Raw genomic sequence first — 13,015 nt, 5'->3', positions numbered from 1 at the left:
CGGCCTGGCCTGGGCTTCGGCCCAGTCGGGTGCGGGAGTTTTTTTTATATAAAATAATTCCGCCGAATAGAAAATAAGTTCTAGAAAAATAAATAAATATCTAAAAATACCAAAACAAATGTTCACCGTCTAAATAAAATATTTAGAACAGGATGAACATTTTCTTGGCCCTAAAAATGGAGTTTTGAAAACGTGCAACTTTTCCTAAATTCAAATAAAATAGCAAAAACTCCAAAATAAATCTTATTTGGTTTTTTTATTAAATCATCAATATTTCTTTATTTTGGGAAAGTCATTTTATTCCCTCTCTCATATTTTTATAGTTGAAATAATTGAAGATAAAATAAATAAATTCAAATGATCCTATTTTCAAAATTTGAGAAAACTCAAATATGAAAATAACGAAATCCCCAACTCACTCCGAGGGTCCTTGAGTTGCGTGGAATTTCTAGGATCAAACCAAAAGCAATAAAATATGATATGCAATGATGATCTAGTGTATAACATTCCAAATTGAAGATTTGGGATGTTAGAACCATCTAAATAGAATATTTAGAACAAAGTGAACATTTTTCTCGCCTAAAATGCAATTTTGAACAATGCATATTTTTCTAATTCAAATAAAATAGCAAATAAAATACCAGAAAAATCATAATTTGATTTTTATAATTCTCTCTCCAATATTTCTCTCAGTTTGAAGAAGTCATATTATCTTCTCTCGTTTATTTTTTATATTTGAAATATTTGGAGAAAAAATAATAAAAATCAAATTGATCCTTTCTTCAAATTTGAAAAAAAAATCAAATATGAATTTTGTGAAACCTCCAACTATCTTCGTGGGTCCTTGAGTTGCTTAAGATTTTTAGGATCTCAACCAAAATGCAAAGATAAATATGATATGCATATGATGATCTATGTATAACATCCAAATTGAAAATTGGGACGTTACAAACCTACCCCCCTTAAGATGAATCTCGCCCTCGAGATTCGGGTTGGTCTCTACGAAGGTCTTCCTCTCGCTCCCAGGTGGCTTCCTCCTCAGTATGGTGGCTCCACTGAACTTTGCAAAACTTGATAACCTTGCTGCGAGTAACTCGGCTGGAAAACTCAAGAATCTTGACTGGCTTCTCCTCATAAGTCAAATCACTGTCTAACAGAATCGCTTCCAGTGGCACTATATCTCTCAGAGGAATATCGGCCATCTCTGCATGGCACTTCTTCAACTGGGAAACGTGAAACACATCATGGACTCCTGACAGTCCTTCTGGCAATTCCAACTTGTATGCAACTTCTCCCATACGTTCCAAAACTCGGTATGGTCCCACAAAACGTGGTGCTAGCTTTCCCTTAACTCCAAAACGTTTAACTCCTCGAAGCGGGGACACTTGAAGATATACTCTATCTCCGACTTCGTAAACTGTCTCCTTACGTTTAGAATCCGCATAACTCTTCTGCATGGACTGGGCTACCTTGAGTCTGTCACGAATCAACTTAACCTTTTCTTCAGAGTCCTTGATTAAATCTGGTCCGAACAACTGTCGATCTCCAACTTCATCCCACAATAACGGTGTCCTGGACCTCCTTTCGTACAAAGCTTCGAAAGGGGGGCATCTTCAAACTGGCTTGATAACTGTTGTTATAAGAGAACTCTGCATACGGCAAATTGTTGTCCCAACTGGATCCATAATCTAGCGCACAAGCTCGCAACATGTCCTCCAGAATCTGATTGACTCTCTCGGTCTGTCCATCTGTCTGTGGATGAAAGGTTGTACTGAACTCTAGCCTAGTACCCAAAGTCTCATGCAACTGATTCCAGAACTATGAGGTAAACTGGGTTCCTCTATCTGATACAATGGTCCTCGGAACTGCATGCAGACATACGATCCTGGTCATGTATATCTTCGCCAGCTTAGCACTCATATATGTGGTCTTAACTGGGATGAAATGAGCTACTTTCATCAATCGATCAACTACAACCCAGATAGAGTCATAGCCTGAACGAGTCTTGGGAAATCTAGTGATAAAATCCATGCCAAGCTTATCCCACTTCCATTCGGGTATCAGCAATGGCTGTAGCAATCCAGCTGGCTTCTAATGCTCTGCCTTAACTCTCTGACATACATCACATACTACTACATACTCGGCAATATCCTTCTTCATTCTTGTCCACCAGAAACTTTCCTTCAAATCCAGATACATCTTAGTGTCTCCTGGGTGAATTGAATACGGCGAATCATGGGCCTCCTGCAGAATCAACTTCCTGATCTCGGGGTCATTAGGCACATATACGCTATCCTCAAACCATAAAGTGTCGTGTTCATCCTCAAGAAATCCTTTAGCCTTTCCTTTGCTCATCCTTTCCTTAATCTCGACAATCTCCTTGTCAGTTTTTTGGGCTTCTCTGATCTTACCCATCAAAGTGGACTGAATTTCAAAGCTACTAAATAACCTCTCGGGACTATTTCCAAACATAGCTCGTGAAGATTCTCTACTAACTCCTTGGGTAATCCTCCGGTCATGAGCGTATTAACATAACTCTTGCGGCTCAACGCATCTCCTACTACATTGGCCTTTCCGGGATGATAGTGCAATTTCATGTCATAATCCTTAATGATCTCCAACCATCTCCTTTGCCTGAGGTTCAACTCCTTCAGTGTGAAGATATATTTAAAACTCTTACGATCCGTGTATACCTCACAGTGGTTTCCGATGAGAAAATGTCTCCATGTCTTCAGTGCATGCACTACGGCTGCTAACTCCAAATCATGCGTAGCATAATTCAGCTCATGAGGTTTAAGCTATCGTGAGGCATATGAAACAACTCTTCCTTCCTGCATAAGCACTGCTCCAAGTCCTCGACGTGAAGCGTCGCAATACACTTGATAATCCTTTCGTTGGTATGGTAGAATCAGCACTGGGGTTGTAACCAAAAATTTCTTCAACTCCTAAAAACTGGCTCACACTCCTCAGCCCATTTAAACTTGGTGTCCTTCTTCAATAACTCTGTCATGGGCTTTCCTATCCTGGAGAAATTCTCAATGAACCTGCGATAATATCCTGTGAGTCCAAGAAAACTTCTGATCTCTCCGACTGATGTGGGTGCCACCCATTTAGTCACAGAAACAACCTTGGTAGGGTCTACTGCTATCCCTTCTCCGGATATAACATGTCCAAGAAATCCAACTTCCTTTAACCAAAACTCACATTTGCTAAACTTGGCATACAACTGATGTTCTCTGAGCTTCTCAAGAACCAAACGCAAATGCTCCTTATGCTCCTCTTAATTCTTCGAGTAGACCAATATATCATCAATGAACACCACGATGAACTTATCCAAAATCTCCATAAACACCTTGCTCATCATGTTCATGAAATAGACAGGCGCGTTAGTCAGACCAAATGAAATAACGGTATACTCTTATAGCCCGTACCTTGTGGTAAAAGTTGTCTTAGGTATATCCTGCTCTCGAATCTTCAACTAGTGATAACCTGATCGAAGATCTATCTTAGAGAAAACTTTAGCTCCTTGCAACTGGTCAAACAAATCATTGATCATCAGTAGTGGGTATTTGTTCTTGATCGTCACTTCATTCAACGCACGATAATCAACAACCATCCTTAATGATCCATCTTCTTCTCCACTAGAAGCACTGGGGCTCCCCAAGGTGATGAACTTGGTCGAATGTAACCTTTATCCATTAACTCCTTAATCTGCTTCTTAATTTCTTCCAAATCCTTTGCGGGCATCTGATATGGTCTCTTTGATATTGGCCCAATGCCTGGCAATAGCTTAATCAAAAACTCAATGTCTCGATCCGGTGGCATGCCTGGCAACTCCTCTGGAAATACGTCGGGGAAATCCTTCACCACTGGTACTTCCTCCTGTACAACTCCTGATAAGGAATTCAATAGAGTCCTCTTACGCACATGCCGGGATACATACTTAATCCTTCTTCCTTCTGGGGTGGTGAGGAATATCGACTTACTAGCACAATCAATGTTCCCTCCATACTTAGATAACCAATCCATGCCTAATATTATATCCAATCCTTGTGACTCCAAAAGTATTAGGTCCGTGGGAAACACATAGTTACCAATCCTTAAGGGTAACCAATCACACCATAGGCTGGCCATATACTCTGCTCCTGGCGAACTTACTAACATGAGTGACCCAAGGGCTTGGGTTGGCAGGTTATACTTATCCACAAATCCCCTTGATATGTATGAATGCGATGCACCAGTATAAAAAAGAACAAGTGCGGGAAATGCATTAATCAAAAACTTACCGACAACTGCGTCAGGTTGATCCTCAATCTCCTCCACGCTGATGTGGTTCACCTGACCTTTGGTGAAGGGGTTTGGCTTCTTGGCAGAACTTCCATTGCCATTTCCATTCTTTGCTTCAGGACATTTAGTTGCGTAATGTCCAGTCTTCTGGCACTTGAAACAGGTAATGTGGCTCAGATCCCTCTTGGCCGGTGTTCAAGGGTTGGAATAGTTCTGGCTGCTGCTTCCTCCATTCCCATTGCCATTCCTGGTGCCACTATGGTTGTGCGAACTTGCTCCGTTGTGCGTGTGTCCTCCATGGTTATGGCCTCCATGGTTCTGGTTATGTCCTACCAAGTATGGGGAATAGCGGGGCTTCTGCTGGGCTCCTGAAGTGTACCTCCCATGTCCATACTTCCTCTTGCGATTATCAATCTGTTGTTGCTTGCCTTCAATCATAAGAGCCCTGTCTACCAACTCCTAGTAGTTGTTGAATGTTGCCACCATCAACTGGATGCTCAGCTCATCATTCGGTCCTTCCAGAAATTTCTCCTGCTTAGCGGCATCTGTAGCAATGTCATCAGGGGCATAGCGTGCTAACTTACTAACACTACAAAATAGGACACATCCGTGACATTTGGGGCCGAACGAAATTTTTTTCTGTCATACATATGACACTTCTATGACGATAATTGTGACAAAACCCGGTATCATCATAGCTGTGATGGGCTCCTACTTCTATGACAAAAAATCATGATAGAAAATGGGCTTTTCGTCCTGGGCGGGCCGGAGACGCAGCTGCATGACATTCTTTGGGCCGTCCATGACGGAAAAAACCATGGTGGAAGCGAGGGCGAGGAAAATTTCAGGGAGTTCCCGGTTACGGTGGGAGGTCGGGGGCCGAGCGATGCGCGTTTCTCTCGTACACGTACGCGCGTGTGTGCGAGGCGTTGGCTCTAACTGAACCCGAGCGAGGCGTTGGGCTCTAACTGAACCCGAGCGATTGCACTGCAGGCTACGCGTTACTGAACCCAAGTGATCGATTGATTTTATCTGAACCCGATCGAGCGATTCCTTCGCTACTGCTGCTAACTGAAGCCGATCGATTGGATGAACAGTGAGCGTTGCGTGGGGGGGGGTGATGCCTCTAGATGAACAGGACCCCGTGGTGTGGAGGGCTGGATGAACAGTAGACGATGGAGGGGTGCCCGTGGAGGGGTGGTTGAACAGGACCCCGTGGTGTGGAGGGCTGGATGAACAATAGACGGTGTAGGGGTGCCCATGGAGGCGTGGTTGAACAGTAGCCGATGGAGTAGCGCGCGGTGGAGGCTGGATGAACAGGAGCCCGTGGAGGCTGGAGGAGGTCGACGGTAGCCCATGGAGGTCGAGGAGGTCAACGGTGGAGATAAACAGTATCCCGTGGAGTCCCGTTTTGCAGTACTCCACACCCCTCCCGATGAACAGGACCCCCGTTTCGACCTAGCGCTCCAACACAAGTCCGTTTCGTCCATTTTGCGGTACGCCACACCCCTCCCGATCAACAGGACCCCCGTTTCGGCCGTAGGAGGTATGTTTTGTCCGTTTTGTGGTACACCACACCCCTCCCGATCAACAGGACCCCCGTTTTGACCGTAGGAGGTCCGTTTCGTCCATTTTGCGGTGCGCCACACCCCTCCTGATCAACAGGATCCCGTTTCAAACATGGCCGGTCGAACACAAGGCTGTTTCCTCCGTTCTGCGGTATGCAAGGCCTCGTTTCCATCGCCTGTTCCGTCTAAGCCCTCCCGATGAACATGACTACGCATTCCGTTCTGACCCAGCCGGTTGGCTCCCACGCGTTCTGTTGCCTCCCGATGAACACGACGCATTCCGTTGCCTCCCCATGAACACGACGCATTCCGTTGCCTCCCCATGAACACGACGCATTCCGTTGCCTCCCCATGAACACGACGCATTTCGTTGACTCCCCATGAACACGACGCATTCTGTTGCCTCCCCATGAACACAACGATGGCGTTGTTTCTCCGTTCTGACCCAGCCATGTACACGAGCCCTGGCCATACTATGCGCGAGTAGGCGTTCAAGACCCCGCCCGTATGTACACATACGTGGCCGTATTTTCTTTCTTGTGCCCTGACCGCTGTACGTACGTGTACATGCTACGTGTGCACCTCTATTATGACACGTGCGCGCCTCTACTACGACACGTGCGCGCCTCTACATCGACCAGTATGTACATACACGTTCGCGACCAGAATGACAATGCTACGTACGCTTCGACCAGGTGGGTCCCGACTGTCAGACACTTCCTTGCCTGTGAAGATATAGCTGGTGGGCCCCAGCAGTCAGGGGGGCAAATCGTTTTTTTTTTGCCCGGACGCACTTCCTTGCGTGCGAAGATGTAGCTGGTGGGTCCCAGCAGTCAGGGGAAATGTTTTTTCCCAAAATACGGTGGCCCGTCCGGTGGGTCCCTGCTGTCAGGTGGAGGAATAATTATTTTGCGCGTAATAAGGAGGCACTTCCTTGCTGCGGCCGTGGACCCAGCTGTCAGCCTCTCCACGTACAGTCCATGTCCGATGGAAGCCGTTCCTTGACCACGTTGACCATGCCGCGCCGAGAGCACTAGGGCGGTGGACGACAGCGAGGCCTAGGAAGGGGACGACGTAGAGCCGGGGAAGACGCGGCAGTGGATGCCCACGCGGAGAGGAGTACAAGGGTTCACTGGTTCGCTGCAATGTGAGGCTGTCGTCGCTGCAGAATAACAGGGGGTGTGGGTGAGTAGAGGGATGGCCTGGCCAGCGGTGGGAGTAGTAGGGGGTGGTGAGGCCTCCACCGCGTCGCAGCCGACCACGGGAGGCAGGAGCACGAGGCACGACCGGCGCTGGTTTGGGTGGCTGGAGCAAGAAGACCAGAGGTTGAAGAAGCACTACGGCCGTTGGATGGACATCGTACGATCACTGGAGCTAGAATTGTGCATATTGACTAAATTGACAAAGCCCTCCATCCCCGTCAACTTAGTAGGCCCACAAGTCAGCCTGCCACTATACTGGGTCCCAGCTAATAGGGGGAGTATTCATTTTTTGTGCGTAATAAGGAGGCACTTCCTTGCGTGCGAAGATATAGCTGGTGGGTCCGAGCTGTTAGCGGCGGTAACGTTTTTTTCGTGAAATACAGAGGCCCTTTAGGTGGGTCCCCGATGTCAGGTGGAGGAATCATTATTTTGCGTGTAATAAGGAGGCATTTCCTTGCGTGCGGCCGTGGACCCAGCTGTCAGCCTCTCCACGAATAGTCCACTTCAGATGCATGTCGGTTGTTGACCACGTTGACCAGGCCGCGCCGAGAGCACCAGGGCGGTGGACGACGGCATGGCCTAGGAAGGGAACAACACGGAGGCAGGGAAGACTCGACAGTTGTTTCCCACATGGAGGGGAGTACGACTGTATGAGGGTTTACTGGTTCATCCGCCCTCGCCGGAGAATAACAGCAGGTGTGGGTGAGTAGAGTGATGGCTAGGTCAGTGATGGAAGTATGGTGGGGCAGTGAGGCTTGCGCGGCAGCACAGCCGGCCGCGGGGAGGAGGGAGCAGGCAGTCCCGCCGGCGCTTGTTTGAGCGGCTGGAGCAGGAAGAGCAGAGACTGAAGAAGCACGACGGCCGTTGGATGGACATCGTACGGTCACTGGAGCTAGAATCGTTCATATTGACTAAGTTGACAAAGCCCTCCGTCCCCATCAACTTAGTAGGCCCACAAGTCAGCCTCCCACCATGGTGGGTCCCAGCTAGCAGGGGAGTATTCATTTTTCAGTGCGTAATAAGGAGGCACTTTCGGTGGGTCCGAGCTGACAGCGGGGGGGACATTTTTTTCACGAAATACGATGGTCCGTCTGGTGGGTCCCAGCAGTCAGGGGCAAACATTTTTTTCACAAAATACGATGGCCCGTCCGGTGGGTCCCAGCAGTTAGGGGGAAATGTTTCTTTCGCGAAATACTGGTGGCCCGTCCGGTGGGTCCCTGCTATCAGGTGGAGGAATAATTATTTTGCGCGTAATAGGGAGGCACTTCCTTGTGGCTGCCGTGGACCCAGCTGGTAGCCTCTCCACATATGGTACTCTTTCGACGGAAGTCAGTCATTGACCACATTGACCACGCCGTGCCGAGAGCACCACGGCGATGGACGACGGCGAGGCCTAGGAAGGGGACGACGCGGAGCCGGGGAAGACGCGGCAGTGGATGCCCACGCGGAGAGGAGTACGAGGGTTCACTGGTTTGGCTGCGGTGTGAGGCTGCCATCGCCGCAGAATAACAGGGGGAGTGGGTGAGTGGAGGGATGGCCTGGCCAGCGGTGGGAGTAGTATGGGGACGGTGAGGCCTCCGCAGCAGCACAGCCGGCCACGGGAGGCAGGAGTATGCGGCACGACCGGCGCTGCTTTGGGCGGCTGGGGCAAGAAGACCAGAGGTTGAAGAAGCACTACGGCTGTTCGATGGACATCGTTGACCACGCCACGCCGAGAGCACCAGGGCGGTGGACGACGGTGAGGCCTACGAATGGAACGACATGGAGCCGGGGAAGACACGGCAGTTGCTGCCCACACGGTGGAGAGTACGATGGTTGACTGGTTCGGCTGCCGTTGCCGAAAAATAACAGGAGGTGTGGGTGAGTAGAGGGATAGACAGGCCAGGGATGTGAGTATGATGGGGCCGTGAGGCCTGCCCGGCAGCACTGCCGGCCACGGGAGGCGGGAGCAGGCAGTTTCGACGGCGCTAGTTTGGGCGGCTTGGGCAGGAAGATCAGAGACTGAAGAAGCACGATTGCCGTTAGATTGACATCTAACGGTCTGACGCTGGTAGAGTCGATTGTTGACTAAGTTTCTTTTTTGAGAAACCTTGTGTATGCACGAACTTAGTAGGCCCACAAGTCAGCCTCCAAATCTGTGGCAGACAACGTAAAGCTCATTTGCTAGTTTTTATAATTTGCAGCCCATTTGCTAATTCTTAAGTAATTTATTACAGCCCATTTTCTGCCCAGGACCACGGTCAAAAAGTTCAACCTTATTTTGCATATTTTGGTGCAGTCCGAACTGTTGTAATCCCAAAATGATAAACATTTTTTAAGAACTTATTGATTTGCCAAAAAATTGTTTTATTTTGTAAGCAAATAAGATGTGGGACAATTGAGTTGGTTTAAGGGAAAACCAGTGGTAAAAAATCAGCACTGGGTGGGAAAAAACAACAAAAATAAGGATGTAAATATGAAAAGGGAATTTTATGTGTTTTCAATATAATGATACGTGTATATGAACTAGTAAAACTATAGGTAGAGATTAGAAAACGGATGTAGGACATGCGTTTCAAGAGGAAAATAGAACTGGGTTGTGTGTTTGATTCAGTAAAAAATCTGCCTGCGGATGTTGTAAGACAAAATATAACTAACGCTGGTGGGCTAGAGGCCAGTAGATACCTGCTAGATCTTTGTGCCCCGTTGTCATCATGGGCTGGGCCTGTTAAAAACAAAACCAACCCTGGGCAGTCTACAGCCTAGTTGAAACTTGCTCGACCTGAAAAAACAATATACGTGCTCAATAAACGAGAGATTCTGCAAGTACAGACTGATAACTAGGATGTAGCACGTATATTGTTTTTTTATCGTGATAATAAGTGCATGCACTTGTTTCGAAAAAATTGGAGAACTGGGAATTCGAACGGCGGGTGCTTATGCTACCCATCAAATAAAAATCAGGTGCCTGAAAATTCGTTTCGAAACAAATGATTCAGCTTTATATCCACGTTGACCCTCGGCATGATGGTTGGAAGCAAATGCAAGTTCATACCAAAAGATCGTTAACAACAATACCAACTTGCGGACGACAAGGTAGTACAACTACCAATACCAAACTAACTTATAATCTTTTTACTCCTGGCCCTAGTGTTCGTCTGGTCGAAAATCTTGCAGAGGACCAGCTCTCGCTCCTTCTCTTGCTCCAGGTCCCCGAGGTGGTACTGGTGCATCACCCAGTTGGTCCTCTGCTGGTCGAAGTTCTTGTTGGTGTGCAGCACCAGAACCTTTTTTGCTGCCCGTCTGCCGGCCGTTGACCATCACCGGCAAGGTATTGCCGATCTGTGCCACATTGCGTGCATGCCGCACTCCGACTGTATCTTGCGACGCGTCCACGTGCCCCTTTTGAACGCCCTGAAATTGCGCTGGAAGAAATGCTTCCTTAGGCCACTCAGTGTGATACCTACAGTATTGTGGAATACAGGTTTTAGAGTACCTAGTTGGCATTTTCATAACATCTTTGGCATGGTGCAGTCACTTGTTTCACTTTTTATTAACTGTCAAATTGTAATTGCTTCACCAGGTCTGCGTCTAAAAAGAAAAATAGAGCTATAAACAAAGGAATATGTTTGTGCAAGTAGACGGTCGATCGGTGTCTTACCTGGAAGTTTCTCAGGTTGGGTGTAGCATATGCCGTGCTCGCTGTCGATGGTTGGTATGAACAAATCGATGAGAGACTGAAATCTCGCGCTGTCAGCACTCACTTTGGCCTCAAGGTGCTCAATCAGCTCCTAATCCGTGGGATCGAATTTGACGCCAGCCGGCAGCACCGGCCAATCCTTCTTCGACTTGCATCGGTAATTCCAGTTATATGGTACTCAATGTATGATCAATCGACTGTTTTAAGTGAATGATGAAAGATTTCGACAGATAAGTGGTACTCCAAATCTGAAGTCCAGAATACCCGAACACGCCGCCGGGATTCTTGTGTCACCTCACGCGCAGCGTGTTGTCACGTCAATTCAATGTGTGGACATGATGAATAATTTGACCGACGTATACTAGTACTGCTAGTGTACTACTTACTAGTCATATTTAGTGTCACAATTTATACATAGGTTTAACTAACAAGTGCGCACTTGAAGCCTAACTTATATATATATATATACATACATACATACATACATATATATATATATATATATATATAGGAAAATGGGTTGATACTCCTAGGAGTACATACTCTCACCTTCGAACTCCACACACACACATACTGGCGAGCAATCGTTCTGTGTCCATCTAAGCATCTAGCTATTATTTAATAATTTAATTTAATTAAAGTATTACTATTCCATCTAACCCCTCCGCATGGATCTGGAAACAACTTCCGTGTTAGTAGGGAATTTAGTTACCGTTAATACCTAGTTAGGCTGACTCGCCCGACGTGGGCGCTCACCCAGGCATGGGCTCTCCGGCAGCTTCACACACGTTTATGATCTTCTGGTGATTTGATTCACAAGCGGGGCAGCATGCAACTCATCTGCTATGAACGCGCAAAGGATTTTATCGTATTGGTAAGTGAGCTGATCGTTGATTCCATCTGGCGGAAGCGAGCCGGTTGTTTCCTCTGACATCTCAATCGGTGGCAAGCGATCCATGGCGAATTGGCGCTGGCTAAGTACAGCTAAGGTTTCCATCAATTTTTTATTTTTTTTGCGGGTGAGGTTTCCATCAATTTTATATTGCATATACCAGGATATGATCACCGTATCTCTATAAGAAGCGCTCATGTATTTTGCTTTCTTCTGATGGACGGATGCATGTGGATGCACATACATCCACATTACCACATCTGATGCACGTACGTGCATCCTTTGCACTTGGATTTTTTTATTTTTTATTGGGATTCCACTTCTGTGTTACGTCTGAACTTGACATGTTGCATACTTGAGCTGGAATTCTAATCTCATCATACAAGACATCATCTGTTGCGGCTGATTCGATCTACCTCGGTTTTGATAGATGCATCGAACACCGGCCGGCCAACCAGCGTGCGTCTTCCGAATGTTGACGTGGCATACTGGTGGCGATGACGCCTCCCGTCGCATGGATTACTGCAACTTCTCTCATGGACGTCGACGACCACAATCGTGTTGCTTCGACAGTGTTTCTTTATTTTCTGTCTATGAGCCACATACTATGGACACCAGATCTAGATGCTTGGAATTGAATTGTACACTTTTTCGTGGATTAGACTCCTTTTAATTCATGTATTTCCTTAAGAAACTATATACTCCTTTTGTAGTAGTATATACCCATCAGCTATAACTCGACACAACTATTTTGGTATGCACTAAAAGTAAAAATGAAGTATATACTGACTAACAAAAGTAATATTTACCGACTCACAAAAATGCATATTTCGTAAAAAAAATGTAGTATATACTGAACCAGAAAAATAGTATATATACTCACACATTAAAAAACTATCTTTTTCATTTCAACAGTATGTTACTTGCCGTGAATTTATACAGAGAAGAGTCGGTACAATCTATGTACCTGAAATTAGTACCTTATATGCACTACTTTTGATGGTAGCATTACATTACTAAGAAGAGCAGTAAACAAAGCGCCCGCTACTCTAAGCAGTGTAAAAAAAGGTATACTCCATCACAAAAAATGGTATGTACTTCATTTCAAAATATATAGTATATACACCATATGAAAAGAAGTGGTATATACTCTCGAAGGGCCAGAAGTGGTCTGTGGTAAATATGTGGTATATACTTCGTTCCAAAGAGGAGTATATACTAAATCTTAAAATCAGAATGACACAATTTGTTAAACTTATATTACTCCCTCCGTCCCAAAATAAGTGTCTTGAGCATAGTACAAATTTGTACTAGAGCTAATATAAAGTGAGACACTTATTTTGGGACGGAGGGAGTATATGACTTCCAAAAAATATTACAGCAGCAA

At 46.2% G+C, this 13,015-nt stretch overlaps 1 long non-coding RNA gene across 1 annotated transcript; it reads left to right on the top strand.

Annotated features, from left to right (window-relative positions):
- Window positions 1-11,497: 11,497 nt before the first annotated feature.
- On the top strand, window positions 11,498-12,357 carry LOC123065418 (uncharacterized). The gene is made up of 2 exons (XR_006431030.1): window positions 11,498-11,755; window positions 12,059-12,357. It is a non-coding gene; the product is annotated as an uncharacterized lncRNA (long non-coding RNA).
- The last annotated feature ends 658 nt before the right edge of the window (window positions 12,358-13,015 follow it).

Source organism: Triticum aestivum, chromosome 3B, assembly GCF_018294505.1.
Source record: "Triticum aestivum cultivar Chinese Spring chromosome 3B, IWGSC CS RefSeq v2.1, whole genome shotgun sequence".
Lineage (NCBI taxonomy): Eukaryota > Viridiplantae > Streptophyta > Magnoliopsida > Poales > Poaceae > Triticum > Triticum aestivum.
This window is presented reverse-complemented; position numbering and strand designations above follow the sequence as displayed.